The sequence below is a fragment of the Maylandia zebra genome, linkage group LG12 (genome assembly GCF_041146795.1).
Source record: "Maylandia zebra isolate NMK-2024a linkage group LG12, Mzebra_GT3a, whole genome shotgun sequence".
Lineage (NCBI taxonomy): Eukaryota > Metazoa > Chordata > Actinopteri > Cichliformes > Cichlidae > Maylandia > Maylandia zebra.
In genome coordinates, this window is record NC_135178.1 from 27,874,621 (window position 1) to 27,892,681 (window position 18,061).

The 18,061-nt window shown below is 40.5% G+C and overlaps 1 protein-coding gene across 10 annotated transcripts in view; it reads left to right on the forward strand.

Annotated features, from left to right (window-relative positions):
* The first annotated feature begins 243 nt into the window (after positions 1-243).
* Positions 244-18,061, forward strand: part of gpat2 (glycerol-3-phosphate acyltransferase 2, mitochondrial) — a 182,434-nt gene continuing 164,616 nt past the window's right edge. For 3 of the 10 annotated variants that reach the window (XM_004547059.5, XM_014414680.3, XM_076890994.1), the window contains exons 1-2: positions 267-529; positions 8,188-8,253. The gene's annotated coding sequence lies outside the window, so the exon portion shown is untranslated. The other 7 variants (XM_023152155.3, XM_076890995.1, XM_076890991.1 and 4 more) reach the window with 6 other exon arrangements.

Sequence of the window (18,061 nt, forward strand, 5' to 3'; positions counted from 1 at the left end):
AAAACCGAATTTTATTCAATTAGAAATAAGAAGTTTGTTGCATAGTATAAACCACCTGTATTTATGTATATGTGTATGTGATAATAAAACTACCGCTGCTTCTGAAATATAAATTATTATACATTATAAAGATAATGTATAAAGGATCGTTTCCAACACCTTGTTGAATCTATTCCAATATTATTATATTGCAGGTATATAACATTGTCACAAACAGCAAGGAGATTACACTATTCCATTTCCGGTAGACATCTTTGAACGTGAGTTAGACCAGCTGCACTTTTCTTAAAAGCTCAGTTATTTTTCTACGGTCTCGATTTTGCTGTATTTTTGGAGGGGAGTGGGGTTTTTGTGGATACAGGAAACGTGTTAAAAACTCCGGTGAGTTATTTTTTAAGCACACTGTTGTGGATTTTAAACGCTTACCTCAGAAAAAAACAGATGCTGTGATGTTCATTGATTGCGCGCGCGGGGCTGCTAGCTTCTGAGCTATCTGTGCACAGGTGCTGTGGAGCACTTCATGAGGCAGGTGAGCAGATGTGAGAACAAGTTGATCCACAGGACTTTTGATATTTGCCCAAAGCTTATTTAATTGGCACTTTTTTGCTCTGCAGCTGTAAAGATAAAACACTCCAGGGGCTGCTGTGTTTGTTTTGGGATGGTAAATATCAGAAACGGGCTGCATATGGTGAATCACGAGCCCAGTCATCTTTATCTGCTCAGTCGGTAAGGCCAAGTTAGCTAACAGCTAACGAGCCTGCTCAGTCTGCTGTAAATCTAGGGATAGCGTTTTGATTACTGTTAATTGCCCTGGGTAGCCAAAAGACTTTCTTAGAAGAAGTATGTATCTCAAGTGCTTTGCAGTGTTTACAGGTGTTGTTATGCTGGGATAAATGATTTTGCCCATTTTTTTTGTTTTTGCTGACAGTGCTGGTTAATGTTTAAATAATAATCACATCTTTTTCACCCTCTAGTAAGATTTTTATTTTTAATTTTTTGGTATATGCTGCATTTAAAGTAGAAATGGCAAAAGCCCACAAGGCCAAATAAATATCTAAAATACAGTTGAATTCACAACTGTAAATGCTTTTTTTCTGTTGGTGTCTAAGCAGTAGGAAAACAAAGTGTTTTTTTAATTCAAATATTTTAAATGTCAGCATTTTGGATCCATTTAAACAGATTATATTGCAGTACATCAAATATTTGGATTAGGTTAATTAACTGGGCACTCATAAAAATACTGAAATAGAGGCTACAGCAAGTAATATGGTTAGCGAGACTTGCTATGATATATGGTTTGGAGATAGTGATGCTGACAAAAAGACAGCAGGCAGTGCTGGAGGTGGAAGAGGTGAAGATGCTAAGATTTTCACCAGGAGTGACCAGCATGACAGGATTAGAAGTGCATCAGAGGGACACCTCCGATCGAGGAGTTTGAAGACAAAGTTAGAGAGACAAGGTTGAGATGGTTTGGACATGAGTAGAGGAAGGATAGTGGATATACTTGACAAAGGATGTTGAATACGGAGCTACCAGGCAGGGGAAAAATACGAAGATATCAGAGGAGGTTCATGGATGTACAGAGGACTGGTGTGACAGAGGCGAGTGCTATGGACAGGGTGAGACACATTCAGATGGGCGCCGCAGAGATATTTATAAAAGTTTTGCATTCATTTCTTCTTTCTCTTTCATTTGATGTATTTTGGCATTTTTTTTAATACTGCAAGTTTTGTAAATTTTGTAAAAGTGATTATTGATATTATTACCACATTTAAGAAAAGGCCTATGCACTTTTTTCTGACATTCTGCCTTGGCTATTATGTGGCTGTAGTTTAATCATAAAAAAAACAACAACATTGTGCTTTAGTCAGAACCTACACGTAAAGGAGGCTCTGAAATATTAAACAAGTTAACAAAGTCGGCACAGATCATAGTCTGTGATACTTCGGCTTTCAGCCAGTTTCACCAGACATTTCACCTTTCTTTCTTTCTTTCTTTCTTTCTTTCTTTCTTTCTTTCTTTCTTTCTTTCTTTCTTTCTTTCTTTCCTTCCTTCCTTCCTTCCTTCCTTCCTTCCTTCCTTCCTTCCTTCCTTCCTTCCTTCCTTCCTTCCTTCCTTTCTTTCTTTCTTTCTTTCTTTCTTTCTTTCTTTCTTTCTTTCGATAACTTCTTCGGAGTATTTTCATTTGCTGCTTTTAACCAGCTGCTGAGCCTTTTCACATTATACACAGTTGCTGGTTTAGTACAAGATTTATGGCTGGGCAAATTCAGCCCTTGATGCTTTTTAGCAATAATGATAACATTTTCATCCCTTGGTTTGCAGAGAAAAAAACTGCACATCTCTTCACACGGTGGTGATTTAAAAAAAAAAAAAATCTGATAACCCTGGATTTTCCACAGGTGTTGTGCAATTTAGCTGCTGTAATTCACTGCCTTCAGGGTGTTTACAGCTGTGCCGTGTTTATGTCAAAATAGACACAGACTGTGAGTTTGGCACTGCAGCCCTGAAGAAGAGGTGAGGAAACCACACTGGCTATCAGGTTAAATTGAACTACAACCACTGACTAATCAATAATTAAAATATTATTAGGTTTAAGCCATAATTTAGATCTTGTGTAAATTATTTTCTTTGTGATGGCAAATTCATAAATTGGAACCACCTAGAAAATGTTATAAAATCATACGCTTAGTTTTCTATGTTTTAGCCCCATCATTACATGAAATTTCAGTAATTATTTTAACATAATGATTTTGAAAATGACCCCAATTATCTGCACTAACTCTCAAGTAGTGACATAATCTCAGTGTTGAAGCAAACAAAGTGCATGTTAGTAGTAGTGATATGATGGAAGTGATGCAGAATTTAAGAACTAGCAGTGACAAATATATTTTGTCTCCAAAAGCGGTCTGTTTTATTCATTACAAAAATTTGAACCAGATCACAAAGCTCCACTAAAAATCTTTGTCAATAATCATGTGAAGACAAGTTTGACAAGCCAGCAAGAAGTAGATATTCAGAAATGTTCTTTATGATCGGTTTAACAAGTCTGTTGGGATAATGTTGGAGAGAGTGCCCAAGTACAGGACTCAAAGGCTGTTGGTTCATGCAATGTTCATTGCTGATGCCAAAAAAAACGGAGCACTGAGTTTCAACGGGCAAGTAAACAAAAACAGGAACCCACAAAAAGGGCAGAAAAGACACATGGAACTTAAAAGCAAAGAAAAAGATGAGGCTATATATCCACCATTTGGGGTGACTGGACTAAGGCTTGAAAGACATACAGGTGCAAAGAGTTAGACGAAGGTAAATGTATTGAGGGTGCAGCAAAGCAGGAAATAACATTAATTCTGGATGGAAGAGAACATTAACCTTCAAAGGAAATGAGGAGTAACTAAAGATAGGAGAGAAGAAGGTAAAAATTAAAACTGGAAAATATAAGAACTGAAAAACAATAAGTGTGTTACAGACACCCAGGACCACAACAACATTGGCAGTTACGGTATATCCATATTTTGTTGAACAAAGACACAATTTCTTTAATTTTGCTGCTGTACACAACCTCAGTGGATTTTAAATCCGTCAATATGAGATTGAGATGCGGACATTCAGCTTTAACTCGAGGGCTTTTACTGCAGCTGCTTTCAGTTGGTTCTTCTTTGGAAGTCCTTTTGCTTTTAGTTTTGTATTTCATGACTGAGAAGCTGCTATATTAGTTTGAGCTCAGGTGTCTGAGTTGGCCATACTGAAGAGCACCCCATTGCTTTGTCCTGAGAATCTCTTGGGTTATGGCTGTGCGATATGACCAAAATCTCATATCCCAATATAAGACATATCATCCTGATAACAATATATATCCCACAATAGTGCATTTTCTGTAAATTCTGTGAATCTCGGGCAACAAATAATAGTACATACGGTTATGGGGTAAGATTCAAAATAAAACAAAATTGTCCATAAAAGAAAAACGACTTCTTCCACCTCGTACGATTAGCTTAGCTTTTGTGGGCTAAATAACAGCCATTTCTCCCACCTTTTCTCTCCCACCTCTTTTTGAAGTGTTATTGCATATGTCAGCTGTTCATAAGCATGTAGATTTTTAACAGTGTGTCTGAACAAGGTGTTCGTGGGTCGGTTGCTCTGGGGCCAGCACTCAGTGATGGCTTTTTTGCTGGCTTCTTTCCGCCTATCTTTTTGTCTGTGTGAATTATTTCATTTGGAAAGTGTCCAAGATAGTGTCCTGTTCTTGAGTGAGTCCAGCAGTTTGCACCTTTTTGTAAACTCTCTGTATTTACATTTATGAAGATGTCTCTTGATTGTAGACCCTGACTTCTTGAGAGTGTCCTTCAGAGGGTAAAATATTATGATTTTTTTTTTTCTCTTAACCATGGAAAGAATTCTGTCATGGTGTACAGCAGACAAAATACGTCTTTCTGAAAGTGGAACAACATTTAATTTATTCCTTTGTTATGTTCTGCCGTGTGCAGCTACCAAAACTCCCATAGAGGTTCATTATCTTGTTAATAGTGTTAGCTCCTCTTTGTGTATGATGCTGGCTTGTGGGCTTCTCTGAGAAAGAAACAAATCATATAGGTTTGGCTTCCTAGTATAACTCATAAACGTACACCTTGAAGCAAATGATTCATAAGCTGGAGAGAAAATGGAGTGGGGAAAGGAAAATTTGCTGCTCCATTAAAAAAAAGCTAGGACATGTTACTGGGAACAACCCCCAGTGTTTTTTCAGCACTGCAACTGGGCTGACAAAGAAACAGAGTTTGGTTAAGCCACTTTAAGTAGACATTACTTGATGAACTTATTTACAAATAATATTGTAACTGCAAACTACCAACCCACAAATAAAGCTGTCAGATAAACAAATAAAGCAAATAAATAAGAATAAATTTAAATAACAATAATCAAATCAAAATAATTCACGGCTGTCCCACCAACTTATGATTAAGTAGAGCAACTTCAGTAACTGCTGATATTATTTAAGACTCTTTCTCTCCAGTCAGTTTTTCTATACTAACTTCATTAATTCTTCCTCCAGTGCAGATTCAACGTGTCTACCAAACCCTGTTCCTACTAGACTGTTCAAATAAGACATAATTAATGGTAAGACTTAAGTTTTAAATATGATAATTTTATCTCAATTAAGAGGATATGTTGAGACATTCCCTAATCTACTGCTGCTACACACCCACTCCGACACACAATGAATAAGCAGTGCAGATTCAAACTTTAGAGTTAGTTAAACTTGCACACAAAAACGATCAAATTCAGTACAAGGACACACAAATACAGAGCCAAGATTAAACCTTAGGGCGTCTCTTTAAGTAAGAGTTCAATTATCAGAGCACCAATCAACTGATAAACAGTGGACATTAGGTTTGCTTCTAGAACAGCTTAATTACTATAAACTCGACTAAATTCAGCATCATTATACAGAGAGCTATCACAGCCTCCTCTGTCCAGGTCAGGTATCTATGCAGTCAGAGCATTACTTGCCTTTGAGATCCAGCCGAGGTTGATCAAAGTAACTGAGCTCACCTACATGTATGTGGGTGTACAGAGCTTTGAAAATGCTGGAATATAAAAAAAAACAAAAACGTCCGCTCTAGAAGCACAGTGTGCCTTTATTATATGGCTACTGCTAACCCCAAATGATAGTGAAAGTTATTCTCATTATGATTTAATGTTATGTGAAATTATTATATTTATAGCACATATAATTGCAGTTTATTCTTGCATGGATTTTCTTTTTGGATTTGTTTAGTGGAAAGATAGTCCCGCTCTCTGGCTGGAGACTCCTGCAGGACTCAGTCCCATAAATCTGTAGATATACATTTACTTCGTGTGTGCAGAATTACTGGGAGCATAAATCCCTGTGATAAGCTTCCTCCCCGATGGCCTGTGCTGCTGCTTTTTTAAGGAGATTGTTTTTCAAAAATGCTGACACATGACAGGGTACAGTGGTATTACCAGATTGAACAAAATATTAGCCTCAGAAATACAATACTTGCAGGAAGGATTTCTAACCATTCATCATATTTCTGTATGGTTTTAAATAAGATTGTGTGGGATGAGCGCAAACAGGCAGACGTATTGATATCGTAACTGTAGTCTCAGCACTATATTAGCATGCCAATAGCAATCAGTTGATGTGATGTTCCACCTGAACTTATTACCATTACTGTTAATATTATTATTATTGTTGTACCCACTGTCTGAAGAAAGAAGAAGAAAAAAAAAACCTATTGGAGGATAGTAGATAAATAACATTCGTACTCTTAGAGACTCGTTCAATAAAAATCTGACATCAGTGCAACAATATACTCCTTTCTGTTGCAGAACTTCAATTTTACTCTGCAGTGAAGATTAGTATCTGAAGAGGCCCCATAACTTTCAGTAGTTTTTCAAAATATTTTATAATAAGAATTTGATTTTTATGCTGTCTGCATCAGATTGCACGTTTCTCTACTGATTGACAAACTAAACGATATCACGATACGGCTTGGCTCAGGTTGATAAACTAAAAATTTATTTTTCTGAAAAGGTGACTTCATGGGAATTTTTAAAAGTGATAAACAATGCTGTGATCAAAGTTAGATTTGGTCACAGATTTGATGTCATATTCTATCTCAAACTATAAAATGGTAAATGGACTGGTTCTTATATAGCGCTTTTCTACTCTTCTGAGCACTCAAAGCGCTTTACACAACTTGTGCATTCATCCATTCACACCCATTCGCACAAGCACATTGTTCTAGGTGCTTTCTAAGTAACATTCACACACATTCATACTCCGATGGATGCATCGGAGAGCAATTTGGGGTTAATATCTTGCCCAAGGATATTTGGCATGCAGACTGGGGGAAGCCAGGATTCGAACCACCAACCTTCCGATCAGTAGATGACCTGCTCTACCGCCTGAGCTACAGCCACCCAAGGACATAATCAAAAGAGATAATAAAATGCGCATTTAGATAGAATATGGATTACTTCAGCAGACTTGGCAGTGCTTTTGACATACCATCTTTAATAATTTTACATTATTAAATAAACTGGCAGATGCATCTGCAGCTGTCTGGCTTATTATGAGCATTTAAGACTAAATTTAGTCATTTGGAAATGGAATCACAAGTGTTTTCTGCACGAATATCCAGACAAACATAAAACTTTAATTGATTTTAGAAGAATACTACTTGCAGCCTTCTTGCTATGCATATTAGGGTAAAGGAAAAATGAAAAAAAAATAAAGTGAGACAGTTTTCACCCTCTGACTGGGACTACGTGAGGGAAGCCTATATGTGTGTCATCTTACATGAGCTGATCCACATTTCAAGTGGCTGCATGTGTACAGGGCTGTTCAGCGACAGTTGGTAATGAATTGGATTACCTTCATTAAAACAGTAATGTCCAGCTGTATACAGTTTGCATATATCATGGTAAAAAGAATATAGTGTTCGTTCACTGCAATCAATTGAGCTCTTAGTCAGAGGATTTCTCTTCCTCTCACATTTTATCCCTCTCCTGTCTCATTTGTCTTCACTCACTGCATTGATGTCTTCCTATTACCACTGATTTGACTTGTCTGTTAGTGAATACCTAATCACAGTGAAGATGCTACGCTTTCATTCCTTGAAGGCTTTCTCCTTTGCTCTCATTTCATCGTTGGGGTGACAACTGTTCCTTGCTGGAAGGGGAGATGTGCCACATTCAGTTTACACAGCCATAAAAGAAGCCTGTGCGTGGCATGACCTGCTTTGCACACCTGCCTACACACAGACGCCCATGCGCATGCATGTATTGTTTGAAATGTAATGTTAAAGGATTTCTTTATGCACCCAAGGACAGTTCTGTAGGTAGCTTTGGGGGTGCCTTCGGGGTTGATCTCAAGGTCTTGGTCAGCAGTGCATAGCTATGCTATGGAAAAATGTATGAATAAGTGATGTAGTGCTGTCCTGTCTAGAAAATTCATTTTAACCTTATCTCTTCACTAACTCAGTCTTGGTGTCACTTAATTATGGGTAAAGTTAAAGCTTTTCTTTCTGGCTCATGTCGCTAAGAAACATATTTTGTAGTGATAATTTGACAGTACCAAGACTTTGTGTCATATTTGTTGATATTTTTTTAAATTTGATCTCATCTTACTTAATGGTCCTAACAAGTATTTTTGATTCTTTCAAGACAGCGCTGAGCGTCCATTCTCCAGTGGTCTTCACCTGACAAACCCTGTTGCCGCTTCAGCTTAAGGTAGGACAGATTCTGTCTTTGCCATCATAGTCTTATGAATATGTTGGCACATTTGAGTCCATTGTTTTAAGTCACTTCCAGTAAATAAGATAACCTTTATTAGTCCCACACGTGGGAAATTTGTTGCTCTGGAGGGTCAGCTGTCTTTGAGATGTTAATGTCTTGGTCAGTGATCTGAAACTGTTCTGAATAGGTAACTTAGTTGCCATGTTAAAAGTGACCATAGCAACAGGAAGTTGTGGTCACTATTACAAGTATTTTCGTTAACAGTGGCAAAAAGAAATGTTGTTTGAACTTTGAATGTGGTGTTTCGAGAGGAATTTAAAATAAATGAAAGTTCTCTGATCAAAAATAAATTGTTATCATATAGAAAAGATGTCTTTGTAAAAAAAGAAAGTTTTGCAACTTTTTGACACCCCTCATACATATTTTATAGCAAAACAAAATTGGCCAGCCATACTCGGTAAACACTATGATACATTCAAAATTTATCTTTGCATCTCAAAGCCTGTGCATGTCTACTCCTATTTTAAATGCAGTAGTGCTACAAAAGAGCATGAATATGGCTCAAGTCTTAGGATTTTTTTTTTTTTAAAGAAAAGGACACAAACTTTTTTTTTTTTAATTTAACAAGTTGTATCTCGTGTTTATGTGTTGCTCTGCACAGCACTACAGAGGTGCAGCAGTTATCTCTGTCTCCTCACAACAAGAACGTCTTGGTGTCTAATCCACAAGCTGGCTGGAGTCTTTGTCTGTAGAGCTTGCATGTTCTCCCTGTGCCTGTGTAGGTTTTTTCTTGGTACTCTGGCTTCCTCCTATAGTCCAAACACATACATGTTAGGTTAATTGGTGACTAAACTTGCCTGTTGGTGTGACTGGTTGTCTGTCTTTCAGTTTTAACAGTCCAGGTTGTACCTTGCTTCTAGGATAGATTACAGCCCTCCTGTGACCCTGAACTGAAAAGGCAGTTAAGAAGATAGATGGATAGATTTTTTTTAATGCTTTATTTTTGGAAGTGTGGTTAGTGAGTGTGCTAAGTTCTGTTCAGCCTGAGATCAATCATTTGTAACACAAAGATGAAAAAAAAAGATGTCAAGAGTAAGAAAAATAAATGACCGGAATAATAAACATGGGGAAGGTGTTGGTAACAGACTTGTTAAATATTTGTGCGTCCGCTCAGAGTCACTGGCACTGGAGCGATATAAAGACGAATCACCATTCTGGACCTGGGCGAGAATATAGCCTATTTGATTTGCATTTGAGTTTTAGAAGTGTTGTGAAACTCGATCCATCTCTCCATTCTGCTCTGCTTTTTCACAGCATGTCATAGTAGGAGTGCAGCTAAGCAAGTTAGTGCAGATGTCTCTCTCGGCCTCTTACCATTTGGGCCGACCTGAGAGGCCTGTGATGTATGTGCCTAAGAGCTAGGGCTGGGCAATATGGCCTAAAATCCATATTGCGGTATAATTTGAAGCATGTGCGGTAACGATATATATCATGATATATTCTTTTCTTCTGTATAACGTATTTTCCACACTATAAGGCACACTTAAAATCCTTTAATTTTCTCAAAAAACGAGAGTGTGCCTTATGTATGAATTCTGGTTGTGCTTACTGACTTGATTGATTGTCAGAGCATTACGGCTGCCATAGTGAGGAGCTTCGCAGAGTAATCTGGGTCCAAAACTCCATCCACTTCAGGTCCCAAAGTCAAATGAACACCGAGAGTTAAAAACGGTCTAAATTCTTCCATCTTTAATAAAATCATCAGCGTTGCTGCTTTACCAGGTGTAACAATTTAACATCCAGGCATCCATGAAAACAGAATTTATTAAATTTAACGGAGTTAGAAGTTAACAGGAAGTTAGCTCGCTAGTTTCCACCTAAACATTTCATACCATGTTCTGACAGAGATTTTTGAAACTAATTAAAACGTACAGCTTGCTATTATTATGAAAATAAGAACCAAGGTTCAAACGTACCAAAACTAAACTGAGACAAGCAAACCAGCTCTGGGGATTATATTGGAAGAGCAGTGTTTCATCTTAGCTTACATCTGTATGTTTGCACAAGGGTAAGCCTGACTTCCTTACACATATCAGAGCAGGATTTTCATAGTTACTAAAATTGAAGTTATATCAGATTTTTGGTTACTAAAGTAAAAAGTAAACTATATTATGTCTTTGTAAAACTAAAAAGAGAGACATACTTAAGAGATGTCTTTAGTTTCGGTCTTTTGTCAATTTGGTCAACACAATAAGTATTGTGTACAAGTATTGATACTTTTACACTGAATACTAATCAAACTACTGAAATTAAACAGATTAAAAACAATATTTAAAAACTGAAAATGCAAACTAACAAAATAAAACAAAACAAAGCTTTTATAAAACAAGTTTTAACAAATCAGTCAGTACAAACAGTGCTACTCCTTGACAGCTTCCCCTATGTAGCACAGACTGTTACACAGTGCTACTATGTTTTAGACATCACAGACATCACGTTGTCACAGAAAAGCCAGTTGATGTTTTAGACCACATAGCTGAATTCTTATATACTTTGGAAATGTTAATATCAGTCTCATTCTTCTAATAATATTTGTGTTTGAGGAAAGAAACAATAATGAGAGGATAAAGTTATGCACAAGTTTGTTAAATGGAAAATTAAATTAACAATTATTATTTTGTAAACATATTTCTTATTTTTACATTTTCATATTTTAAAGTATGTCATTAGTAGTAGTCATATCTACAGCAGACAAATAATTATTGGAAATTAATAACAGCCCTCGAAGTACTACTCATGTCTCAATTTTTCTTTTCTTAAAATTGTTATTAAATCTCAAGTCCCTGGCTCTTCAGTCTCTAACACTTCTAAATATTCTTACGGAGCTTATTGTACTTCTGTCCATTTTTGTCTCCAGTCAACTGACAAACTAACCTCATACCGTCTCTTATTTCTCCTGAGATGTCACTGACTTCTGAGCCACAGGAATAGGCTTAAGGGAGGCTTTTAATACTGTTGATCTCTTTTTACTTTTGTCCGTGTTTTGTGCTCTCCTGAAGCATATGCTCTCACACAAAGCCGGTATTCTCTCCCTTAACTGCGCATCGTGTCACACTTTTTCTTGCCAGGAGACAGAGGGTGGGCATCTACAGCCATGTGGGTGTAAATGTATCTATAAGTATCTTTTTATCTTAACACCCAAACCACCACTTCCACCACGTGCGATCAGCCATCCCTCGTTCTGGCCAAACTTGTAAACAACTTTTCATCTGAACTCATGCTGGTGGTATAAAGGGCTCTTTTAAATTTAAAAAAAAAAAAAAAAAAAAAAAAAAAAAAAAAAGAACAAAACTTTTGCTTCAGTTTCTTACTTTACTAGGTCATGTGTGGGGATTAGGATGGAGGGGGGAAAAACCCAAATTACAAAAACAGTTACTGAGAGTGTTCTAGATTGATCATATTATTCAAAAGGAAAAAAATGCGGCCGCTTATCGGGGCCTGGAGCCTGGGGCTCGCTCGGGCCACTTCGGAGGTGGGGTGCCCCCGGCCTCTCGGCCTAGGGCTCGGTCACTCAGGCGCAGCTGGGGGCCGGCGGAGCTCACGGGCGCGTCACTGCAACTCCCCCTGACTTCTGCTCCGCGGCTGCTGGGCGAGCCCTCATCTGGGACTCTCCTCAGCTCTTACTGGGACAGTGGCGCGGCTGCCCCTCTGTTGGTCTTCCATGGTCTCTTGTGTTCTGGGGGCCTCTGGATGTCTGGAGTTTTGATCTCCTCCATACCCGCTTCACACCCTGGAGGACGGGGCTGTGGCCCCCCCACACTCCCTAGCAGATCATTACATGGAGAAACCTTTGGAATGCAAGCATGCTGATCCACACAGGTATGCACACATGGGTATTCACAGACGCGGACTAAAGCTTTCTTGGCTGCTGCCTCAAAGCACACTGTGCGCTGTCTATCTTGCGTGCTGCACAATATCGTTTATTACTTAGTAAATACTGATATCTATGACTAGCTAGTTTATTGTGATGGTGCTTTGTTTTCTCTATTATTATGTTGCTCTTTGTTGTTTGCTGTCTCCTCTGTTTGTTTTTGTTTGTTTGTTTGTTTGTTTGTTTTTCTCCATACAGGTGACCCAGGAGTTTTTTTTTTTTTTCTCTCTCTCTTCCCCCCCCTTCTCACCGTCTCTTCTCCCCTTTGGTTTTCTTTCTTTCGCTCCCCCTCTCTCTCTCATTCATTCCCCCTGTCCTATTTATTAAAAAAAAAAAAAATGACAAAGGATGAACTGAAGCTCTGCCATCACGTAATGTCGCATACTGCTGTTTCTGATGTCATTTAGAAAAAAAAAAAGAAAAAAAAAAAAAAAAAGGAAAAAAATGCATCGGTAAGTCTTGATGGTAATAAATAATATGTAATTCTGTCACACACACAAATATCCTAAATATCTTTTGTAGGCAAAAGAGAACTTAACATTGAAGTTTGCTGTTCGGTCATAGGCAGGGACCAGACTCTCATTAGCAGTGATGGTACTTGAGAGAGCCTCTTCCTAGTTGGACATAACGAGAAACATTTCACCACCGAGGAGTAGCAGCTTTACTTCACCCTATCTCTAAGACTGAGAACAGACGCAGTTCAGAGAAAGTCCATTACTGCTGTTTGTATCCTGAATCTAATTCTTTGGATCACTACCCACAGCTCCGGGCCATAGGTGAGTTTAACCTTGGGACTTCTCCTTTTCTGGCTTAAAGCCACACTTTAAGACCCAGAGAGGGTAATTCTGATACTAGCAGCTCCGCACTCTGCTTAATCAATAGAGTCACATCATCTGCAAAAAGAAGTATTGAGACTTCTGAACTTTGCTGCCTCTCAAGTTCCACAAACTAAGCAAGTTCAATAGGACTTAATGGCTATCTACATCTCTGGTGTCCACAATTTGGTTCAGGAGTTGCTACAGTGATGGACATCAAGCTTAAATCCATAACTCTGTATAGCCACTTCAGCAGTGCGCTGGAAGTTGATTATCTCCTAGACCAGGGATGTCAAACTCCAGGACTCGACGGCCGGTGTCCTGCAGGTTTTAGATGACTCCCTGGAAATAACACACTTGAATCAAATGATTAGTTCATTACCAGGCTTCTGGAGAACTTCAAGACACGTTGAGGAGGTCATTTAGCCAGTTAAATCAGCTGTGTTGGATCAAGGACATGTCTAAAACCTGCAGGACACTGGTCCTCAAGGCCTGGAGTTCGACACCTGTGTCCTAGACTGAGCTGCTGCCAGATGCTCCCAATACACCCGCACAGTGCATGTAGTCCAGCCAGGCCTTTCCAGCAACTTCCCCTGATGCCTTTTCTAGCTCACCCAAAGGTAGTGATCTACAGATCAGATGATCATAATTACAGGGTCAACGATGAACCCGAGGCTTGAGGTCTTCAGGTGCCAAGTGAACTTGCAACGTTATGTTTGAAAGTATTATCAGATATGAGCAATTTATGATAATCACAGAAGCCACCACCTGGTTTCAGCTCAGCTCAGCTGTTTCTCCAGTCATGCCCCTTCGGGTTTCACGAGCTTTGAGAGTCCCCAGATGGCTCAAATAAAGTTGGGTACCTTGAGTGCTGAATGTTTGGTGCATAAGTGCAAATGACAGTCAGGGCCTGATCCTCAGGAAAATTGCAATGTATAAGCACTAAACCAGGGGGGAGATAGCAGTTCATTTATATCCATATCCATTTTTTTGTGTGTGTTTATTTCACTTATTATATTATTAAAGCCAGTAAAGGTTCTAGGTAAACTAGAACACATTTTGATTGTTCTGCCAGTGCCTTGAACTGTATTGCAATTTGTTGGAGCCTATAAATAATGTAGTTAGCACTGTGAGGTTTACTGATTCATAAAAAGTATGTAGAGAGGAAAAAAAACACAGAAAAGATCAAAGGGAAACCACCGGAACATAGCAACGTCAGTTTTGCAGCATGAGGCTAAACAACTGATTTAAAAAGGTCACTGTTCCAGCAGGATGCAGGGTGCCGCCGGTGCATCGAGCCACCTGGGGGGCTCTTCAACTGGTGGGGGAGATTGTCACATCTTGCAGGAGCTTTCCTCTCCTCAGGAGCTCCCTCTGCAGGAGGGGGAGATACAGGAGAGGTGGAGGAAGATCTCAGCCTGGGTGTTTATTGTCTTATGTAGTCTGGAAGATGAGTGGATGGTGGGGTGGGTGCAGTTTTCTCTGTGGTGGGGTTGGGTGGACTGTCCCAGGCTCTGTGGGGCCGGGCGGCGCTGCTGCACTGGGCCCCGGTCTGAATGGGCCTGGGCCCCCTTTCCCTGGCGGCTCGCGGAGTGTGGGGGTGCCTACTGGGGTCAGCGGGGGAGCTGGCCCCAGGGAGGGGTCACTTGCCCCTCCCTTCCTTCCCTCCCCATCTCCAGCTGCCTCCCTCTTCCCGCTCCACCACAACCACCCACACATGCAGGGCCTTGGAGTAGGGGTATGTCACCAGGGTGCAGAGGAGGCTACCCCCCCCCTCTGTCCCCTTCTGGCTGCCTCTGCCTCAATTTTATCCCACAACTTAGACATTCACATTACTCACACTCTCATTACACATACATATAGGATCTTGGGGGTGGGCACGATACACGGAGTCCGTTGCCCACCTCTCAATTTTAAATACACATAGACATTGAGGGCTAGCAGGAGGGACCATGCGCTTACCTGCTGCTCTCTGGCAGGTAGCTCCATGCCCTCCTGGGTTTTAAATGCACCTTAAAACACACATGCATCAACACTACAATGAGCGGGTGGAGGGAGGTTTGGAGTCTTCTCTCACCCCCATTCTCCGCGACCTGCTGGAGCAGGGGGGCTAGGAGGAGGAGTTGGCCGTCCGACTGCGGTCTGGAGTGTGGAGCCTTCCTGCTGCTGCGGAGTCGGGGCGGTCTGCCTCCCCCCACCGCAGGGAAAAGGGAAACACCACCTGGGTCTGGGTGCAGTTCCCCCCTCCAGGGGCGGGGGCACCTAGACCCGGTTTGTAGAGTACGCTTGGGGAGTGTGATCGTGTGTACAACGTCTCTTTATGTCTGTCTCCACGTTGGTTGAGTGTGGAGTAAGTGCATATGAGAGCATGAGGGTGGGAATGGATGTTTGTGTCTGTGTGTGCCTGTATGTCTGTGTCTATATGTCAGGTTGGGTGTCAGGCGCCACCTCTCTGGGGACATCTCAGGCCCTCCAAGGTTTGGAGGCCTATCTCCCCCTACCACCACTTCCCCTGCCAGTGGCGGACCCCCTCAGACATCGGTGCGTTGGTGGTTCTTTGTGTCCGGGGGTGGGCGTCCAGGTACACACCGGCTCACTCCTTGGCGGCCGCTTATCGGGGCCTGGAGCCTGGGGCTCGCTCGGGCCACTTCGGAGGTGGGGTGCCCCCGGCCTCTCGGCCTGGGGCTCGGTCACTCAGGCGCAGCTGGCTGCCGGCGGAGCTCACGGGCGCGTCACTGCAACTCCCCCTGGCTTCTGCTCCGCGGCTGCTGGGTGATCCCTCATCTGGGACTCTCCTCAGCTCTTACTGGAACAGTGGCGCAGCTGCCCCTCTGTTGGTCTTCCTTGGTCTCTTGTGTTCTGGGGGCCTCTGGATGTCTGGAGTTTTGATCTCCTCCACACCTGCTTCATGCCCTGGAGGACGGGGCTGTGGCCCCCCCACACCCTCTAGCAGATTATTACATGAAGGAACCTTTTAAAAAACAAAAAACAAGCGCGTCCATGCTCACAGGTGTACACACGGGTGATCACACCCACAAACTATACCCTTTTTGGCTCCTACCTCAAAGCACACTGTGTTCTGTTGATCTTATGTGCTGCACAATAATGTTTAACATTTAGTATTTACTGTCATATTCCCATATATCATTGTGATGTTGTTTATTCTATTACTCTTGTTCTCTTCTGCTTGCTTTCTTTTTTCTTTCTCAGCAGGTGATCCAGGTGATTGATATATGCATTTTTTTTCTCTGCCCGTTCTGTTGGTTTTTGTCTTTTGCCCTTCTCCCCCGTCCCTCTTCTCAGCTGTTTCTCTTTCCCTCTTTCTTTCTCCCCTTCTTTTCCCCAGTCAAGTCTGTCCCGTATTCAGTAAGTGAAAATAAAATAAACAATAAAAGGTGAATCAAATGGACCATTAAGGCAAGGCTGGGATGGTCAGTTTGGTAAAGTAAATCCGTTGGGCATCTTTCTTTGCCTTTAGACAACAATTCTGAGGGCAAAAGAGCCAAACAGGACAGGCAAAAAAAAAAAAAAAAAGGTCACTGTTACAGCATGTATAAAATAAAATAAATACAATTTGCTGTATAAAGAACTGCAAGACAATGTTTCAGTAGATTTAGCAAGGACATTGTAATTATTTTTTTTTTATTTTCTCCATGACTCCTGCCTTGCTTGCAGTGGACTTTGATGGACATAAATTGAATGCTTTCTACAGTCACATTAAATTTTTCTGCAACATGGTAATGTAACTGTACTAAATTCAGTAATCACATTACAGTTGTGTTACTTCAGTTTAATACGTTTATTCAGTTATCTGTCTGACGGGCAAGTAGAAATGAAAAATGTCCCTTTTGTTCTTGCTACACACAGCTAGCATGAAGTTAGAGTGATGTCAAGCTGAATACATGCTAACCAGCTGGGCAGTCAGAGCCTGATCTTTGGTAGTAACAAAAGCAGTGATGAGCAGATACCGTCTCGTAGCATCATAGAATTCATTTCTACCCAAACATGGTTCCCCAGTAGAATAACCAGTATTCACAGTGAAGATCTTTTTGAGCTGGTTTCAACTTTGTTGTTGGCTTGGTTGCTATACTTGGACATTGAAAGATTCAATGTGTGCCCTATTAGGATAGGAATTCGTACCAGTGTGTGGGACTGTAGCCTAAGTTTAATATTGTTAAGTGGTAATTACGTGACAGTGCATTTCAGGGCATGTTATTGAGTAATGTGAAAGTAATTCAAAAACAAGTACAGCAAATTACTTTTCCCTGGGAGTAATTAAGGTAATGCTTTACTTTTACAAAAGTATCAAGTAATATGTAACACATTACTTTTTATGTGGAGTGGAGTTGCTTACATTTGAAGTACATTTGTTTTTAGACTCTTAGCTGGCTCTCAGAAGCTGTCTCAGAGTGCATTTGATACGAGCACAATCAGTTGTGCATCAAGGACTTGCTGACGTAAATTCATTTCCATACCGTTGGCCTCTGTGTACCAAAGTCCTTTGTGGAGCTTTGTTTGTGCATTGTTTATGCCACTTCACATTGTAGTGCCTGCAGGACCATCACATCTGCATGATGTGGAGAGGCTTGTGGAGTATTTATTTGTTTCAATATCCCTGCAGGAGTCTGCTTTTTAATAGTGCATGAGCAGCTTCATACCTCTACCAAATTAACACTCTTGTGATGTTTTTGTAATGTCTCATTCCTGTTTGTATTTCAATTTCACTGTCCTCCTCTAACACCACTTTTTTCCCCCATTTATCAATTTGTTGATTTTCTTCTCTCTCACTCCCCATTTCTGTGAAACTCTTCTCAACCTCTCCCCCTTCTGTCACTATGCCAGTCACCTGGGAGTTGGGGTGCATTTGCTTGGATGTTTACCTTTATCAGTGATAAACTGTTTGGCTTGATCTGAGAGAACAGGCCTGTCATTAAGAACGGTTTATCGGATTTGGTGTTTGGGGAAGCAAATTTGTTATTATTTGTATGTAATTAAGATTCCTGTGGGTTGGCTTTTCATTCAGTGTTCTCGAAAGTATTTGTGTTGTAGTTTCTAT